Here is a 21886-nt window from a genome sequence, read left to right as displayed (position 1 = left end):
GTGTATTAGGCAAAAAGAAAATGCAGTCAGTGTTTGTTTTCTTCACTATGTCAGTTACTTCACTCGCGCTTTCATTAGTGAGAACAGAATTAATGTAACTGAATAGAAAAATATTTAAACAAAAAGAAATTTCTCATGTCTCGTAGCTGTTATCTGGCTTTTAACCCTCTCGATGCCAGCCGGGCGGTTTGGGGCGGTTTGAGAATTTGCCCTATAATATCCACGTGGGTCGGTTTGGGGCGGCTTCTAGCCGTTTCAGGGGAGATGGGTATTAAAAGCGGCTACTCTACTAAACACTCCAGGTGGTCCTCGTTATCGATGACAATCGCGGCTTTTTCACAGTAGTTTCCCCGGTGCCTTAGGGCGGTTGGGGTTGAGGAGGGGTTCAGTAAATAGGTTGTTGGCGTATATTTTGTATTTTGAAAGGGTTTTAGTTTCTATTTTCATGTGTTGTTAGCTCAAAATTGGAAAGACTTTTATGGCCATTTATTAAAAATTTTCCACTGAAGTGCTCTGTCAAAGATGAATGAAATGTAAGGATACCGACAAGTTTATTTTTCGAATAAGCATCAGAAGCTCTTTTCAGTATCAAGACTATTGTAATGATATAAAGAAAAACTATTGCATTGTCACTGCAGCCTATTCACATGGCAGTTTTCTCACAAAATGTGTAGCGACTCTTGTTACTGTAGATGGAAGTCGCTTTACACTCCAAGCGTCTTATTCTGTCATCAAAGGACTGTGGAATTTCTGAGGCCAAGTACAAACTTCCGCTTTCAAAATAGCAATAAAAGACCAGAAAAAGATTGGGAGTATTCTTTATTGTCCCCTTCACAGAGTGAGATAAGTTATATAAATACTGAGTTCCTTTTTCAAATGCCATTCTGAAAATTTCGCCAATTGTGAATTTCTACTTTTTATTTTACGTACTGTGAATCGGATTTTTGGATTATCAGAGTAATTTTTGTATTGAAACGCTTATTATTTTTTCATTATGAGTAAAAGAAATCGTGAACACATTGAAGAAGAAATTAAAGCAATTTTACTTGCTTCTGATGAAAGTGACTGCGATCTATCAGCGAAGATGATGGTTGGCCAAAAAATGATACTTTAGCTCAGCTCTCGTTTATTCTAAACAAAGAAGCAGGAGACGAAACTAATGAGGATCAGATAAACGAGAGAGATGGAGATGAAGAGTCAAAAAAATATGTGACTATGTTATATAATTTGTTATATAATTTATATAACAATGTTATATAATTTACTTATTATCAAAAATTTGCAAATGATTCCCTCATGCGTAAATTTATGAAAACTTCATATGAAATTTTCTTTCAAAATTTTATCTTGACTTAATAATATAGAAAACTTCACATAACGTTTTAAAAGCAGATTTTCAGCATGACAGTTTATACTAAAAACATAATATTTATGATGAATGTAATAATAAATGTGTTAAATCTTCATGTTTAGTTAATGAAGAATGCAATAGGGATGAATGTTTTAGTAAAATGTTCAGGCTGAAAACTGAAGGAATGTATTTTCAAAATATATTTCGCTGAGTAATTTTTTTCCCGAATTTTATTTCATAATTTTTGTATTTCAGTATTAAATAAAGTTTAAAAAATATATTATCTCATCTATCGAATTGTCTCGATAGATGAGATATATAAAGTTTGACGTAATGTATTCCTTGGTTGGACAAAAATTTTAAAAGTTATATTTTAAAAGATTAGTAAAAAAGAGTGGCAAAATAAAGATATTTTTGAAATGTATATTTACTCCACATTCTTTTTCGATTATTTAATGTAAAAGCAAGAATGCGTAAGGTTTTGGGAAAAAAATGTAAAAACTTCTTTAAAAATTTAATTAAAGTTCTAAAACTTTTATCTTAGTATCACTATCGAAAATGCAAAATAATATTTTGCATTCAAAATTTCAATGAAGATAACCGTTTATACTATATATATAAAAAAAAAGAATGCTAAAGGCAATAAAAAAAAAATCTTAGCTAAGTGTTGAAAGAGCGTATTCTCTTCGAAATGTCTTTCAAAAAGTGCAGTAACATTTTTTTTTTTATTATTATTCAACGAATGTTTTTATTTTGGTATTAAATGAAGATTTAAAACATTATCTCGTCTATCAATGAATTGCATTGACATCTTTATTATGTAAACAAATGTACTAATTGCCTTGATATATGCACAATGTATGTTCTACATTACTATGTAAAAAAAAAAAAATACATGCTAATATATGACATATTATTTAATTTTGGCAAAAAAAAAAAATGTAAAAGCCTAATAAAATAAGACGAAAAAATGTTTTTGGAATTGCTAGTAAAGCCAGTTTTATTTAAATGGTTTGGAAGCCTAAAACTTGCAAAAAATCCCTATTTTCTCAATTATAGAATAAATTTAATATTATTTGTAAAAAAAAAAAGAAAAAAATACGAGAGCGAAACGCTTCACACTAAAAAATATAAATACATTAGAATAAAACTCTTGAGCCGATAGAAAATGATTCCCGTCGTCGAAAACCGCAAGGCAATTATTCAAGGCAGAGCGTCGACAGATTTATTACTCGGAGTGCGGGGGGTAACTGCCCCTCAGCTTGGGAGAGTCCATGTCTCCTATAGACACGCTGAGAAAGTCTGGATGTTAAAGGGAGTACCGCTTGAAAAGTGCTTGGATGTTAAAGAGATAAAGCGTCACCACATTACTCGTGCATTTCGATACACTAAAAAAAAAGTAACACTGCTTTGTATAAGAATTGAAATTGAAATGCATTTGAAATTTGTATTTGAAATGCATTTGAATGACAGCATTTTTTTAGATGTAAAGCACATGAATGTATTGAATTGTTTGCAATCACGGAGAATGTTTATTTAACTTATCTAACACAAACTCCTTCTGATGTTCGTTGAAATCACCTGAATGTGGCTCATGAAAAAAGTATTGGAGTAAATAGTTTAAAAGTAGTAATAAGATTCTGAACGTCAACTGCAACTACTTTAAGATATCAAAATAATTACTTTAATTAAAATTAATTATTAGAGCAGCATATTCCATTTTACTAATTCATCTATACTTTCTTTTCTAAATGGATCCCAACAGCTAATTTGTTAACCTTCAGTTATAGACATACATCTCCTAACAAATTGTCTGAATGAAATAAATAATTATATTTTATGCAAATGGAACCAATAAATGCTGATGAGTTACGAATTTTAAATGTTTGCATATATCTTCTGCTGTATGAATCATATTTAACAAAATATTCTCTAGACGCTAATATTTTAAATATATAGAGTGGCACTCCATTGAACTAAATCAATCACAAAGGCTGACCATTTTATGAAAATTTCAATATCACTTCTCTATAAAGACGGGTGATTTTAGATCACTTCATCGGCTGTCTCAAAGAAGTCAATCATCTCCCAGAGTTTCACAAGAGTGATTGGCTTAGAATTATGAAAAAGTCGATTGTTCTAAAATTGTTGTATAAAAACTTCATAAATCGGTCAGATTTGATCGCAGAAGATAGAAACGTTTATTTATTTATTTAAATGCCGAAATGTCAAGAGTATTTCGCAGAATATGATTCTTTAAGACCAAAGGTCTGTCTAAAATTTAAACTTTATATATTTAAAAATATATATAAATTTAGAAGAAGAAAAAAATAAAATATTATAATTGATATCATTTGAATCCTTTTTAAAATAAAACTAAAAGGTGAATTTTTCATTGAATCCGTGAAATTTTTGTTGAATAATTCTTTGAGATATTATATATTATCAAAATTATTCTGTAGCGCATATAAGACTTCAATGACAAACGACTCCGCTTTCAGTTCTCATATTTAAAAAAAAACGTGCGTGGATTCACTAAAAAATGTTTTTATATTAATTGCTGTTTCATCATTTCTACTTTAATTAAAAATTGAGTTCTAGGGTGCTAATAGAATATAAGAGAGAAATGCATAGTACAATGAGCAGAATGGCATGAATATCAAAATTTGAAGCTTCAAAATATTTTGCTGAAAAACCTATTATGAGAAGTTACATAACGTATTAATTGAACATTTTAGTGAACGTTAATACTGACGAACCGGCTGGTCGCCAAAGGCGGCCAATATACAATAAAATACATTTAGGAATATTTGAATGTAATTTGAAATTATAACGAAATAAATATCTGAACATATTCGGTTATAAATTTTCAGTTTCTGGAAGGCATTATTTCAAAACCAAAAGTATTAGTCTTTGTTTTCAAAAATTGTTATTCGTTACAACCTCTTTCTCGTCCAAGCAATTTCTGCATTTTATTCTTTTGAGAGTAATCTTCAGTCCTGAAAAATATTCCGTACATAAACAAAAGGAAATTCTTGTTCAATAAACTGAACGCATTCACAGCAGCAGCAACAACAAAGCCGGGAGACCGAAAAGAGTTGAGTTGTAAGACGAAACTGAGAAACACAGAAAAATCTCTGTGGCTTGCCAAGCGCATGTAATACGGTTTCCTGGGCGAAATATTTATGAATTCTGGTGCTTTCGCTTCACTGGACTGACACAGTATAGGGAATCATAGTTCGCGGTTGAGCTGTTTTTCTCCTGCTTGTAGGTACGTAATCAATTCTCTGCATGTTTGTGTGTTCTGAAATGCGGTAGAAGATGGAAAGGGTAAAAATCGTCTGCAGAAGCATGGGATTTTTTTTTCTTCAAAAAAACTAAAATGAATTTCGTTTATCTTGTTAGGATACAAGCTGGCATGGTACGATTTTTTCAATTCTTTGTATACAGTAAATGATTTATTCTTTTTAATTGATTAAAATAATGAATATTGGGTAACTTATTTTTAATGAAATAAAGCGAGGATTTATAAATATTAATCGACGAGGAAGAGATCAATCTGATATGGTTAAAGGCTAAACAATGCTCTCTTGATGTAAAGAAGAATCACAGATAAGAAGAAGGAAATAAAATAAAACTTATATTTTCTAAAAAAAAAATAATAATAAGTAGAAGAAAAAAGCTTTTCGTGACCTTTCAAATCATCGATAGTATTAATTAAAGCATTAATTAAGCTTAATTCAGTGCAATTTAAGACAAAAATGATTTAATATATATATAGGATATCTACACTAATCAGGATCTAAAATCTTTCTAAACTTTTGGAAATAGGAATAAACATCTAATAAAATATGATCTAAATGTAGTAAATAATTATATCTTATGTAGTGTGAATCAATAAATGCTCTGATGAATTACGACTTTAAAATATTTATACAGGCAGTCATATTTAATAAAGTATTCTTGAAACACTACTATGTTGAACAAAAAAAAAAAAAAATGCTCTCTTTTGCGAGAATGGAACTTTAAAAGAGTGAGAGAACACTGAGAGAATTATAAAAATCTGAATATGACTATAAAAATGCTCAATTTTAAAACTTTACATCGCCATTTGGAAGAATATACTTCAAACAGAGCCAGGAGATCCTTCAAGCCATAAGGAGTCTAAAAAATGAACTTATCGATTGTCAGAAAGTAATGAAAAGTACTCAAAGCTTTATAACTAGAATTAATTTGATCGCAGAAGATTGAAACGTTAGATCGACAAGATTATTTTATTACAAACTAGCCGCCTTTGGCGACCAGCCGGTTCGCCAATCTTAATGTTCGTTTAAATTTTAATAATTAAATAGGTTGAACCCGAGTTTAACCCCCTTCTTCGCCAAGTTGCGATAACGCGCCAAAGCTGGCAATCTTTATTATGCACTATAATTGAACATCTGCTCCTTTGCTTTTGAACATTTCGCAAGGCCGTTGTTGGCGATTTTTAAAAATTGCGCCAAGTACGGGGTTAAACTCCTGTCGTACCATTAAATATTTTACGCAATTCCAACTTTAATAGATTCTTCAGCAAAATATTTTAAAACTCCAAATTTTGATAGTCATATAATTCACTCATAATATTATAAAGGCCTTCAGTCATAGCGTGATATGTATCTCTCAAATTTTATGTTACCTCTAGTAGAAATTATGCTTTAAATTAAAGTGTAAATGATTAATCTGCAATTAATATAATAATATTTTTTACTGAAACAAAGCATTTTTTTAATATTATGATTACTGATAATAGAGTCACTGAGCGTTTAAACTGTATGGGCACTAAAGAATATCTTTCTTAATTTCTGTAATATCTCAAGAATTTGTCAACAAAAATTTATCAGATTAATCATAAACAGATCGATTCATTAACAATGTTTAATTTTAAATGCATCAGACACTAAGAAAATAAAATGAATCATTTAAAATAATAGGTCGAAAACAGGTTTAAAAAACTACTTAAAAAATGTACTTAAAACTATAAGCATATACAAAAAATATATAACTAACATAAATACAATTTACTTACAAAAGCATGCAACTAACCTAAAAATAATTTAAATCATCCGTTGATTGTCATGTCAACAGTCAGAACATAATGCGCATGGGTGAATTTTCTTCGCCAGTTACGTTAACGCAAATGCATGAATTTTTCTACGCCAGTTGGGGTAACGCTATGCAGATTATACATTTTTAATTTCCTTTATTCTGTGTTATTTTAATTCAAAAGTATTTCAGAATGAATCTGAAACATGGATTAATTAACAATGTTTAATTTTAAATGCATAAAACATTAAGAAAATAAACAGAATCGTTTGAAATTATCCGCCGAAAAATATTAACCCTAGCCTCATTACTTTTGGGAACAAAAAAAACCTGAAGCCTTACTCATTTGGCGGTGGGGAAAATGGAAAATTTTTTTGGCGGAAAAGTTGGCGGTGAGGAAAATGGAAGATTTTTTTGGCGGGAAAGTTATTTTTTAATTAATAATTAAAATTCTAATTAAAATTTTTAAAAAGGGACACCCGGTGCACATTTCCGACCTCTAAGGTATACATGTACCAAATTTGATAGCTGTATGTCAAATGACCTGGTCTGTAGAGCGCCAACACACACACACACACACACACACACACACACACACACACACACACACACACACACACACACACACACACACATTGAGCTTTATTATAAGTATATAGATGATCCATAGGATCGAAGGACTGGAAAAAAAAATTGAAATTTTTATAATTATTGTCAGACGCATATTTATTGACTGAAATAAAATAAAATATTTCTTACGTAATTTAAAATCTTTTGAAAGTAAAACTGAAAAATGAATTTCATAACGATTCAGAGAAATTATTATGGATTAATAAAGCTGAGAGTTATTACACAAATTATGAAAATTATTCTGTGGTTTTCATATAAGTTTCAATGCTGAATGATTTGATTATCTGTATTTATATTAGTTATGCTTAGTTTCTGAAAAAAATTTGCATTTACTGAAGTTTTATTATTTCCGCTTCAATTTTAATATTAACTTTTACAGTACCTGGCAGATATAAGAGGAACATATAATATAATAAACAGAATAACCGAAGGCTTCTATGATAATCTTAGTTATATAGCTACCGAAATTTGCAGCTTAAAAATATTTTACCGAAGAAGCTATTAAGAGACCAAGTTATAAAAAAAATATTTAATTGAACATTTTAGCTAGCATTAGTGAAATGTGACTCACTAGTTGTTCGCCAAAGTTGGTTAGTAATTCATAAATGCTTTGAGTAAACGGATTATATTTGATATAATGCATGTAAGTCAGTCACATTTAGGGATTTTTAACAAATTTTGAACGAAATCCATTCAGAGAAGTTCTCTCTGTCTCGTGGTTGGAGTAAATGTGAAAACGATAACGACAAAACGCAAAGATCTAGATAAATAAAGCCTGATACACATATTTAGCATCTATAATGTAAGTAAGTCGTTGTGAAATTTGGAACTACTTTAATCCGTCAAAGAGCGGACCGTCTCTCGGTCTTTGTACTTTTGAACATACGTAAAAATGACATCTGAGAAATGTAACAATTTAGATGAATGAAATTTGGTATAAGAGCTTGAGATCGCAATTTATTCCTAGGTCAAATTTTGTATTTAATCGGTAGAAAAATAGAAATCCAAAATGTACATTCGATTTTGTGGTACTTGTGCATTAACCGTATGCCAGCGATTAACCGCCAATAAAATTTCCATTGCGTGCTGGATTAAGTACAAATGCTATCTCTTGATTCTATTTGTTTCCCAATAACATGCAGTTAATTTACAAGAACCGGTTTTCTTTACAATATTACGAAACACGAAACTTTCATGTGAGAAAATAAAAATTGGAGAACTCGTGGCCTTCATCAAGGTCCACAATTATTGTGAGGGGGCAGAGGGGAATAACGTCTTGTTTAGAGAGAAATTTTATGAAGAACTTCCCCCGGTTTTTATTTTCCAAAACGCGGGATTTTCTTATAATTATCTGTGAAACCTATTCAAGAATCCGTAAATCTTGAAAAGATTTAATCTAACATATTTTTATATTAGTGTGTCTCCAAAAGTTTCTTTCTCATCGCACTATAAATGCTCTTATCCGGCTCTGCTTGCGCAAACACGCAGGTTTATCTATTAGCACACTGTACCGTCGGTTTCAATTGTATCAAAGCTCTACTGCACCCCAAGAAAGTTCTTTTGCCGCTTTGGTAGGATCGGAAAGGCGTCACTTTCTACGAATTCCTTCCTCAAGGTGAAACAATAAATTCCACGAAATACTGTCATCAACTGGACCAAATGAAAGTCAAAGCCAAAGAATGAATGAAGCAGAATGAATACATCCAGAATGAATGAAAAGACGAAGCGTTGTTTTTTATCATGACAACGCGGACCACATATTAAATTAGTCATAACAGAGAAGCTCTTACGATTTGATTGGGATGTTTTATCGCCTCCTGCGTAATCTCCAGATGTCGCTCCATCTAATTATTATTTCTTTCAGTCCTTAAAAATTTCTCTTCGCGATAAGAGCTTTAAATCCATCAGCGAAATAAAAGCGCTCCTCGAGGATAATTTCGTGTCCAAAAGACAACAATTTTGGAAAGCAGGCATTATGAGGCTTCCTGAGAGATGGAAGAAGGTAATAGGGCAAAAGGGCTCTTATATAACAAAATAAATAATACATTAAAAAGTAAATATTGTGTATTCATTTCATATTAGAAATAGGAAAGAAACTTATGGGACACCCTAATATTAACCGAAATGGCGAAAAAGATTTCAAGATTATGACATTTCTATTTCAAATATTGTATACAAAGAGCATTTCTAAATTAATTTATAAACTACATCTGCTTAATTTTTTGGGTTAGGGCAGCGATTCTCAACCTGTGGGGCGCCCCCCCCTAGGGGGGCGCGAGTACACTAGAAGGGGGGCGCGAGAATATCCAAGAGAAAATATTATTTAAAAAAACTGATTAACTTACTGAAAGGAAAGCACACATACACATATAAAACAGGTAACATTTCGACATATTAAATAACTTATTAAAGTAAAACAACTTACTAAATCAAAACTTACTTAATCAAAACATACTAAATTAAAACTAATTTAATAATTTTTAGTGACTTCCTGGGGACATCTTGCAGAGCAAAGTTTTTCGAAGGAAGGCTTAATATTAGAAATAGCCACTCTTAGTTTTGCCGTGCTGCAATGTGTCCAGACGCACTGAGGCGATTTTTGTTTTACAAATGCTTGTATACCTTCGAATCTTCCGGACATTGAACGAGCACCATCGGTGCATATTCCGTTCTATGTTTGCCTCCTTCATATAATCATTTAAAATAGCAAATAATGCTAGGGCTGTTGTTTTGAGTTCTATTGGTTTGCAGAAAAGTAGTTCTTCTACTACTGACATATTATCACAAAATCGAACATAGGCAATTAAATGAGCATCTTTATTACTATCTGTTGCTTCATCAAGCTGTATTGAAAAAAATTTGTCACGCAACTTCGAGAAAAGCTGACACTATACATCTTCAGCTATATCACCAATTCGACGAGCAACAGTATCATTGGAAACAGGCACAGACTGCAATTGTTTTGAAAAATTATCTCCAAACATAGTTTTTACATAAGCTCTTCACCAATGGTGTGAGGTTTTTTGGCATCTGGATATTTTATATGAAACTTTGTAAGATGCAATTAAAGCTGTTTTATTCACAGACAAAATTTCTTTAAAAAATATTGTTTGCTTTTTATATGATTTTAATTTTAATTCGAAGAATTCTCTGGATTTGTTGACGTACTCACTATGAAGTGTTTCCAAATGTCGTTTAAGTTTGTTAGGTTTCATGCTGCCTGCGGCCAACATTTTTGAGCAAATGATACGTAGGAGCCTTCTTCTTCATTTACTTCAGTACTGGTAAACCTAAAATTTAAGCATTCTTGAGAATATTTTCTTTATAATATTTATTTTCGGAACCACGCTCGTCTGTGCACTTGTTGATGCTTGACTGTCGTCTACTGCTAGCCTACTTCCGCTTAAAAATTTATCCATGAGTCTGCATAAATCTGCTCCGTAAATAGTTGTTGTTGTTTCTTATGGCACTTGCCATGGACAGGCCCGCTGTTACAAAGACAGCGATTTTAAGCTGGTGGGGGAGCGCCTTTCTTTTTTATAGTAGCGCCAACTAGGGCCAAGAGTGCGACTTTGCTACTCACGCATCACTCATTCGCTTGCACAACCCCTTTTTACAGGAGGGCACATTCATACATCTCACAGATAGAACAACGGAAGAACAACCATGCCCAAACCGGGACTCGAACCCAGGACGTCCAGATCACGGGCAAGACGCGCTACCCCTATGCCAGGACGCCGGCCCGTAAATATTTAATGTGGTGAATTGCAATTAATACGAAAACATATATAACATACACATTCACAATATATTCGATAGCGATAGCAGGTGGAATAGACTGGCTGGAATTGAAACTTGCGTTATCAAACATTTTCCTTCTTCCTATGAGAAAACATCTGCGCATGCTCGAGACGGCATCGGTCGTATGGATTCTCTTCCACAAACATTACTTATTTTTTTTCTCTTTTGTTTAGTCATGCTTCTATTTTATTTCTTTTATTATTCGAAAAAAAATGTATTCCCAGTTTCTAAATTTAGCTCACCCCGTCTAGATTAACTCCCATTAACAAATTTTTCTATTTTCATATTCTTTTAACGTTATCTACCTGTTTTGCTTTCATTTCAAATATAATATTTAAATTTTCCCCGCTTTCATTCGCTTCATCTGTTCAATGCCCGCTTTGCAAAATGCCAGACGGGGTTTCTCGCCAATGTTGGCTCGCTTTTACTCTTTTTCTGGCAGTTAGTTAAAAATAATTTAAAAACAGAATGCAAAATACTCAATATACATTATTGTTGTATACTTTTTATTGTAAGCGTGGGGGGGGGGGGGCGAGTTGAAAATTATGATTGAAAACTGGGCCACGAATACTGAAAGGTTGAGAAACGCTGGGTTAGGGTGTTAAATACGTTGAATTATTGCGCAGGTTTACTAAGTAAGCTTCAACTGACTCTTAAAAGGAAGATATCACTGCGACTATAATGGCGAATTTGAATCGGTGAGTATCTATTTGAAATATCTGGTTGATCTCATTTCACTTAAAACAAATATCTTCGAGAATAGATCCGTTTTCCTAACAATCGCAATTAAAACCATTATTCTAGAATCCCGAGCGATACAAAAGTCATTTCTAATTTTAATATCGTCTAATATTTCCTGCCACATTCTATTCTCTGCGAGAGAAGATTTGCCACCCCTTTCCTTCTGACCTTCTTGAATTTTCTGTAGATTTAGCATCCAAAATTCCATTCCTTCGCTCATATTTGTCGCTTCCATATTATATTTAATCATCCGTTGAAAATCCGACTGTGGGCGAGCCGATTGATTTCCCGATGTCCGTTGTTTATTTGCTTTATGATTCCCTTCCAAATTTTCGACGTCATTTCTGATTGCTGAGGACTCGATGGATTGGTAGCAGAAGAAGGAATGATCCCAAGCCATCTGGTTTATTGTGTTGCATCTGTAAATTGGATACGAAGGATGGTACTAAAACGAATTATGCGGAAAGGAGCTTATGGACCGATACCATTCGAGCCACAAAATTGATATTTCAGCAGAGGATACGCTCTTATCAGGGATCGGATGTGGAATCAGATAGCTCGCTGCAAATATTGGGCAGATGGAATAACCAAAAATTACGACGATCAAGTAAACAGTGCTGTGAAAGTAGCGGTATGCATCATTTTAGCGGATTAATATTCATATCAATTAAAACTGCGCGCAGTTTTTTAAATTGGAACAGCGTATTTTAGGGTGTTCCATAGGTTTCTTTCCAATTTCCAATATGAAATGAAAACAAGCTATTTGCTGTTTAAGATATTATTCCTCGAGATGCGCTTCTATTTCGCTGATGGATTTAAAGCGCTTATCGCAAAGTGATAATCAGATGGAACGAGATCTGGAGAGTGTGCAAGATGCGGTAAAACATCCCAATCAAACTGTAAGACCTTCTCTCTTACGACTCATGCAGTATATGGCCTGGCGTTTACATGATGAAAAACAACACCTCGTCGTTTCATTAATTCTTGCCGTTTTTCTGCTATCGATCCATTTTAATTGTCATCGTCATCGGCTCTCGGGATGACAGTATTTCGTAGAATTTAGTGTTTTACCTTGAAGAAGGAGCTCGTAGAAAATGACGCCTTTCCAATCCCACCAAATAACTTTCTTAGGGTCTTGTCCCGGATTGGTATGTAGCAGAGCTGTGGTACGACTAAAGCCGTTGACATAGATGACCAATAGAGAAGCCTGCCTGTTTGCACAGGCAGAGCCAGATAAGGACATTCATAGCGCGATGAGAAAGAAACTTTTGGGACACCCTAATATTTCCATCATCACTAAAATATCCTTCCATGAGACAGCCTTCCTTTTGATTTTCTCGTATACCCACACAACTAAGCTTTGTAGAAAGATAGGGAAGAAAACGAATTTGCATTTTGGATGTCTTGTTTTGATCGATTAACAACGATCTACAATTGAAAAGTAATTTTAGTATGCAATTTTTACTTAAACTGTTCTTTTCTTCCATAACTTTCACTTTCGTTTGAATACATTGACAGACACTATAGCTCCATGCTGTATATTAGATTTTTTTAACTGCATCCTCATCCACTACGACAATCTTCCATCCATAGCTTCCTGCGTATTATTACTCCAGATAATTTTTTTACAATATTTCGAAGTAGAAAATCGCTGCAAACGGTTTCATATTATTATTATTTCTTGTATGTTTGTAAATTCTGTGCATATTTAGTTTTGTTTTTTCTTCTCTAAATATTCTGGTATTTAATAAAATTCTCTGAACATGCCAATGAAACTGTTCAGTGACCAAAATGATTACGGATACGAGGGTACAAGACGGTGTTCTGTTCTGTCCTGCACTATAGGAGATTTTGTTTATAATTTGAAATGAGCAGATTTCAATATTTTGAATTTCAAGAAGATTACAGAATATTGCTCTTTATATATACATTTCATATGAGAAAGTAGAAGTAATATGCGAAACAAACTACAGTGATCGCTGGTAGCCTTAGGCTCCTTTAAAAGACATGCATTTCTGACATACTCGTTCGTTGGCAAAGACATTTGCTACTATACAAGTGAAGAAACGTTCAATGTTGTTACAGTACGGAATCCTATACTATTAAGGGAATAAGTGAACTTTTAGGATTATAATATATCTGACAATAGTTTCTTCGGAATATATCTAAAGCAGGCTCATATAGTAAATTTAGGGGGAATGAGACATTTATAAATGATAGGATAAACCATCAATAAGAATTGCATTTTTTATTTGGTCTAAATTAAGAGTAGAGAAAATCAGCGATTAAAAATGTCAATACTCTAGAATCCAAGGCTTAGGGGTTTTTGTTTTTTTTTGCTTGTATTCGGGGCAGCCACCTCAAAATGAGGATGAGATGCTTCCAGTATGGTGGTTGGATATCCCCACCCTGAAGGGTGCAAGAAGAGGTGGGGGTCTGACTCCTCCCATCGATGACAGGACGTACTTCCTTAGGGAAGGGTTATACCGTGGCCGGTGATGGCTCTTTGGACTCAACCACAGTTCCTGCCAGTGTTAATGTTGTGGCGGTCCGGTTATTTAGTATTTATTTATCCGCATGCCTTCGGGTGTATCGGAGAGTTTGTGCTATGACTTACCTGTATATTGGCATTAGGAAAAGTGAAAATCAAAAAAGAAGTATAATAATCAGTGTAGGTTCTTTCTGTGAGAGTGCTTTTTATTTTCAGATTAGTATATTATAAATCAATTTCACGCAACAAAGAGTACTGAATTTCTAGTTTCGCATAAATCATTCAATCACTTATAAAAAATACCATTAGAATTTTTTAACAGCTGTTAACATAAATATTTTCCATTATAATATTTTATTTCGTTTTCTGTTTGAATCTGTTGAATCTCCCTATTTCCTCTGTTTGAATCTCCCGATTTCCTCTTAATGAAATCATAAAACTTTCTAATTTATACAAAATTTATCTTCCCAGACTCTTTGAAGCGCACTTCTTCCAATCTATCCCGCTCTGAATGATATCTCACATGAGATTTAAACAGTTGCAAAATTGTCTAAGAAATTTAAAATTGCTTTTTTTTTCAATTATAATACGATCCAATGAGAAGTTGTTCGCAATTCTAATGAGAGTACGAAACAGGATTTGTCGTCTGCTCTGCAAGATACTGTGCTACATCAAAATGAAGACATTTCAATTACGAAGGCAGATTAAATGTCCAGAACTGAGTGGTGGATTAGGAACAAAGAACTTTCCTCAAATCCTGAATCTCATCTCTGAACAACAACATCTCTCTGACATCATAAGTAAAGCACTTCCTTTCCCTATTTGCACAGAATGCCCAACAATATTGTTACGACATCCGGAATATTGAAAATCATGGAGATATTACACAGTATATTGTGTTAAAAGCTTGGCATATTTGAATTTGTTGTGCATGCTATCAATAAAGTCATCGTAACTGATAAACTGATATATGTAACTCATACGTCGGATAAAGGATCTTTTAGATTTCGTTCACGGTTAATCATTTTTTTTCTAGTTCAGGGCCGGCGTCCTTCCTAGACATATAACGTCTTATTCAGTCCAAAGCGAACGGTAATTACCTCTCGCCCCAAACAATTCATTAAGATATGACTAGATTCGAGTTCAAGGAACTGCTTTGCATATAAGCTCCAGAGACATCTGTATTTCATTAAGATTGCAAGAAAGGTAATGTTGGAAATGTTTTCAAATGTATGAAGAAATCATATAAATAGGGTTTATTTAAACAAGAGAAAACAGAATTTGTAATCTGTAATTTCCAAGATTTTCTGCAAAGAAGAAAGGAGAGAAAAATGGGAATAGGAATGATATGGAGAGTATTACTATCATTATATAATACTGATGAAAGAGCGGCTATTTTCCGTTCCTGCACTACAGATAATATCCTTTTTGAAGATCAGTTTGGGATAAAATCTATTCGATTCTTATCGCAGTACTGAGGTGTTGAATTCATGGCATCGCAGTATTGTCCAAAGTAGTTAATTTTTCTCATCCTTTACCGTTGTTTCTGTTGCTACTTATGGCACTTGTCACAGACAAGCCCGCTGACGAAGTGAGCGTTTTTTATGACGAGTTTCTGCAGTAGCGTTTGAAGGTAAAAGCCTTTCAGTACCCGAGGGCAGAAGTCTGACTTCTAGCTCGTATGAAGATGACACTCAGACACTCGCTTGCGCAATCCCTTTTTACAGGAGGGCTCTTTCACACACCTCACAGATATAACAAGGGTAAAGAAAAATTAATCCCGAACCAGGACTCGAACCTCGTGACGTCAAAATGATTGGAAGGACGCGCTACCCCTAGGCCAAGCGCCTGTTTTCTTTACTTTTACCTGTAAAATATTTAAAAAAATGAAAGAAGACAATCAAATAAAATGTGGTGATAGCCGAATATGGTATAGTATGTATATAAACTCCATGGGACGTGTGTATTAGCGCTCTAGTTAGAAAAAGGATATGCTGAAGGCAATGGCATTCCTTAGGTGACATGTCCGTTGTCCTCATGATGTGGTTGTTTTCTAATTGCTTTCACAAATGAAATTAATACGAAGCGATTTTCTGTTGCAGTTGTTGCTTAACGCTCTTGGATTGAACACTTATTCCATGCAAGACAAGAGATCGGGGAAAGAGGGGTGTACTAGCTTCTGAGGGTAAAGACCTCTGAGCACCCGAGGGCAGGCGTCTGACTTCTAGCATTTAAGAAGATGACACTCACTTGCATAACCCTTTTCTATAGGGGGCCTCTTTCACACACCTCACAGATAGAACACAGGGTAAAGAACAATCATACTCGAACCCGGGACGCCCAGATGACATGGAAGACACGGTACTCCTAGGCCAGAACGCCGGCAGAGATTTTCTTTGAAGGAAAAGTGTTTGTTATTTCCAGTTCTAGACGATGTCCATTCAGTCCGATTATGAAATAATAGTATTATTATATCTCTTCACGGTATGGATGATCGCAGTCTCACCATAAATTTTCAACTCTCAGTTTAATAAGAATGTGTTTTGTGACTGACGGTTAAAATTGGGGACCTCTTCAAATCTGAAAGACAAATTGCTTACCACTTGATGTATGGCTTGCTATAGTAGAGATACCTTCTCAATGAGCTATAAAATATTAAGTTTATACGTTTCCTACGGTAGTGACAGAGTCGTTAAGTTGAAAGATATGCTACTTTTATATGTAGAAAGAGGAATTTTGAAAGAGACGAAAAAGTATAAAATAGATATTTTGTAAGTTTTTGAGACTGAATAGTCACAAAATTCGTATCTAATCGCATACAAAAGCAATACCATTACAAAAATAAATGGCGATAAAAGAAATAATTTAACTTGTTTGCATAAAGAGTAAAAATACCCCTTACTAGTAAAATAATTTCATTAAAGAACATTTAAATTAAACATAAGATAAGTCGTAGATAAAATTAAAATGATTTATTAAATTCAGCATTAGTGTAATTTATTAAAATACAAAAACATTTTCCTCCAATTTTTGTTCATTATCAATAAAACTTGTCTTTGTATCGTAGCATTCGTCTTTGGAGTCATAACATTACATTCAATTAAACTTATATAGTGAGTTTTAATTAATAGGGGAATAAGTCTCTTTTATAAATAATAATCTTATAAAAGAGATTTTATAAATAATTATCTATTGAAATATCTATAATAATATCTATTGAAGAATTTCAATTTAAGGACGAAATAAGATATTTCATTAAATATGCGAAAAAGGAAAATACATCAATCGATATGTATAAATTAATGATAATGTGGGCGCAATTAAAAACTTTCACTACACTATTTGTAATGCAAACAAAATCCGGACGTGTTTTTGTTCTCAAATGCGTCAGGAACTCTTTGAGATTGGTATGAATCAAAAGCACTTAAAAGAACTGTAGCTCTCATCCGTTCAAAAAGATATAATATAGGATCCATATACATAATGAAGAATTATAGACATACAAGTTCTAGAAAATTAAAGGCAAGTGACATTTTAAGATTTTTATCTCTTTCTATATCTGTTAACAACAAGCTACATAAAACATGAAATTGAAACTTTTAGCCACCATCAAAGCCTATAAACTTGCCTGTTGCTAGAGGTGGTTGTTATGAAATATAAGTCTTAAATAAATTCAATTTAAAACTTTTAAGTCAGTACAGCAATACATTATTGAATTTTCACCCCAAAACAAGGCATATGAATAAAATTCCACTTCTCTTTAAAGAAAATTTAATAATCTGAATAGTATCTATTCAATTTGGTGAAAATTGCATTTATGGTTTATAGCATTATCTTCTTGTTATTCTATTACAATTATTTTCTTCCATCTTTATAGCTTTATTCATGACGAAATAATTACGATTTTTTTCATTCGGCGATTTTCACTCTGCGCCACATTCATCCATGAAAAGTATTAGGTGTATTAGGAAATATAGAATAATATTTCGGCAGACCATACAGTAACAAAAAGACACGCTTATCACAGTGAATGGAAATGAAAGACCGATTTAAATAGCAAATTCAAAATGTCATTTTAATTTAACTCAACAAGCTTCTGAAAAGAGCATGTCCCTTGATCGATATCATTGGTTAATATACTATTTCGCTCAAAGTGTTTTAAATCATTTAACCAAACTTAAATATATTTAGCCTTTCCTGAAGGACAAGTCAAGACATCATGTGACCGAGCAGATTTCATCCATTTCAGTACTAATAGCGCATGCGCACAGCTCGTAAGACGTCGTATCTCGGATGAAGTACAATCTCATAAGTCTTTCCTAAAGCACAGCAGTATTACACGAACGACTTTCTCTACGTGACATTTTACTTCCTTATACACGAAATATTCTTAGATACAAAAGTATTGTCATCGTCAAAAAATTCGAAATTTTGTCGAATTTTCTGGGTTCCAAAAGCACATTTTTGACATTATGTCTGTCTGTCTGTGATAGAAATAACTCAAAAATGCTTTAAGCTAGACGGATGAAATTTATTATACACTTTCCACACCCAAATTTGTAGATTTATATCAATTTTCGAGCAAAATCTATTCAGAGGAAATCTGTCTGCCGGGATAAAAGTTAACATGCTTAATTACAAAACGAAGAAAACTAGATGAATAAAATTTGGTACACAGACTAAGCATCCATATCATATCAAATTTTGACAAACTATCATATGCAAAAAAGTATTGAACGTTTGTCGGTCTGTATTTTCCGAAGCATATAAAGGCTATAACTAAAAATTTCTATGATTAAAATATGTGAAATTTGGTATGCAGTGTTATGATTACGGTTGTAATTTTGTGTTAAGGTTTGGCTTCAGTTAAGGTTTGTGTTCAGTCGGATGGGAAAAACGTGTTTGAAACAAAAAATCGCTTTCACTATAGAGAGTATGCTACAAAGGTTTGAAGTGACAAATCCTGCTGATTTCACAGGAATCAACAATTATCAACTCCCAAAGACGTACAACGAGAAATGGTATTTTACAAGGGTGGGGAAAAAAGAGGGTTACAATCGTATTTGTATCGTTATATGAGCGGTATCAAAAGTGCCCAGATAGACTTTGTAATTTCTTTGAAAGAAAGGCCTAATAAATGAGCTCTGTTTGTAATCATATTCAGTAATGTAATGAGCTCCGAAGCTTTTTGAAAGAAACAATGACATTTACATATCAAAGCCATATGTTGCATCCATCATTGTTATTAAGATATATTTAATCAAATAATCTTTTGAAATAAACAAGTCACTCGTTTAGAATCCATCTGTTAACATGTACGTCAGAATTGGTCTAGCCAGATAATAATGCTTGGCCGTTGAATTAGGAACATCTTTTGTGATTAAAATTGCATGGTATCAGGTACTGTCCAATCAACCCAGTATGTAGATTGACGGCATTCATAATGAAAGCATGCCATTCCTTTCACAAAGTGCCCGCATTCCATAGAAATGGAGGCAACTGGCGAAACTGTTCAAGCCAATGCATGTTGACAACATTTGGCAGTCAGCGTAGAAAACGCTTTGTAGTAGATTAAATTGCGGATATTTAATGGACAAATTTACTTTCAAATAAACTCGATGTATTTAAACAACTAATGAAGGTTTTCTAACAAATACTTAATTAAAATCATTTCATTAACTATAAATAAATATTTAAAGTACTTCTTCGTTTTCATACTGCTAGTTATATGCTGCGAGTCATTTTTATAAAATCTTTTAAGATATTATATAATAATAATTATAATTAATTACCTTATATAGGTGACGAAATAATAAAGATTGAGTACCGATTTAAATAGGATAACAAGGTGCTCAATTTGATTAAATAGTCAAAAATGAGCTAGATTATAGCTTGGCATCTAAAGATTATTCGCACTCCAAACGAATTTATTGTCCAATAGACACAAAATAGAAGCTTAGAAATAATCATTACTCTAAGATTATTCATAGGAGAACAATAAAAGTTTTTACTTGATCTATCGATGAATATGTTTTAAATTTAAGCCCCGTCGAGAAAAAGAAATATGGGAACTATCTGTTTAAGTACGGTTTAGTTTTTTTTTTTATTAAGAGTACCAGAAAAATCTATAATTTCAGTTCTTGCTCATTCAAATTATGTCCTTCAAAATTTTTAAGATCCCCCCACCACCACCCAGTTCCCTATGAACTAATCTAATTTTCCTATAAACACTAAACACCATGCAAATAGCTTTACTTCTATAATTATTAGGGTGTCCCATAAGTTCCTATATTATTTCTAATAGGAAATGAATGCACAATATTTACTGTTTAAGATATTATTTATTTTGTTACATAAGAGCCCTTTTGCTCTATTACCTTCTTCCATCTCTCAGGAAGCCTCATTACGGCTTCTTTCCAAAATTGTTGTATTTTGGACACGAAATAATCCTCGAGATGCGCTTTAATTTCGCTGATGGATTTAAAGCGCTTATCGCGAAGAGGACTTTTTAAGGACAGAAAGAAGTAATAATCAGATGGAGCGAGATCTGGAGAGTATGCAGGATGCGGTAAAACATTCCAATCAAACTGTAAGAGTTTATCTCTTAGGACTAATGTAATATGTGGTTTCGCGTTGTCATGGTGAAAAACAACGCTTCGTCGGTTCATTAATTCTTGCCATTTTTTTACTATAGCAGCTTTCAATTAATCCAGTTGATGACAGTAATTTGTAGAATTTATTTTTTCACCTTTAGAAAGGAGCTCGTAGAAAATCACGCCTTTCCAATCCCACCAAATGGACAAAAGAACATTTTTGTGGTGTAGTCCCGGCTTTGAAGCAGATGAAGGTCTATTGTTCTTACACTAAGTGACATAGACGACTTAGTAAACAAGCCTGCATGTTTGCACAAGTAGAGCCAGATATTCATGAGAAAGCAACTTTTGGGACACCCCAATAATTACTTCTATAATTATTTCAGGACACCATTTTTTATGCGTATTTGTAATTAAGAAAGACGAGTTCATAGACCCGTGAGAAGTCAGAAGAGGCAGCCATAGGTCTTAACCAGAGTAGACAGAAGAACTAGACACGGAATAATTCTTTTTACACATACTTTTGCTCCATTTTTCTTTCTGTCAACTCAGAGATTTCGTCCATCCTTAATCTGAAATTAAAAATTGTGTGATTTGTGGTGAAGTTGAATGGAAGAAATCTTCCTGGTTGAGTGGCAAGTATAAATTTAAAAAAACCATTCAACAAATGAAACATTCAGCAGATTACAAGAAATGAATTTTGAAGCAAATGAATATTAGAGATTGAATGCAATTCGAAAAATGAAACAATAAAAGAATGCTAAGATATTTCAGTTTGTTCAACAAAAAATTCTGAAAAGTTGCTACAAAATCTCACGGTTGTACTTTTAAACTACTAGCAAAAGAACTGCGCTTTTAACTGAAATAAATATCCATAATTTGAAGAAAACCAAACTAAAAGAATATGAAACGAGTGAAAAAATTTATCATAAGACTAAAACAAAATTTGTAAGTGTTTTTAAAATTTTCCACGTTAAAAGGAAAACTTGTATTTATTATATAAAACCTTGCAATCAGTCACCGTGGTTCAGAAGAAACGTTTGATAAAAAAATGCCCAGAAAACTGAAAAAAAACGAAATTTTAAAAGATTATGATACAAAAAATAACTTTGCCAAAATATGATGCATTCAAAATTCAATATCAGCAGAAATGTCTAATTTTTCCCAGTGTAGGCCCAGTATCGATATATTTTTATT

Source organism: Argiope bruennichi, chromosome 7 (genome assembly GCF_947563725.1).
Source record: "Argiope bruennichi chromosome 7, qqArgBrue1.1, whole genome shotgun sequence".
Taxonomy (NCBI): domain Eukaryota; kingdom Metazoa; phylum Arthropoda; class Arachnida; order Araneae; family Araneidae; genus Argiope; species Argiope bruennichi.
Note: the sequence above shows the minus strand (reverse complement) of the source record.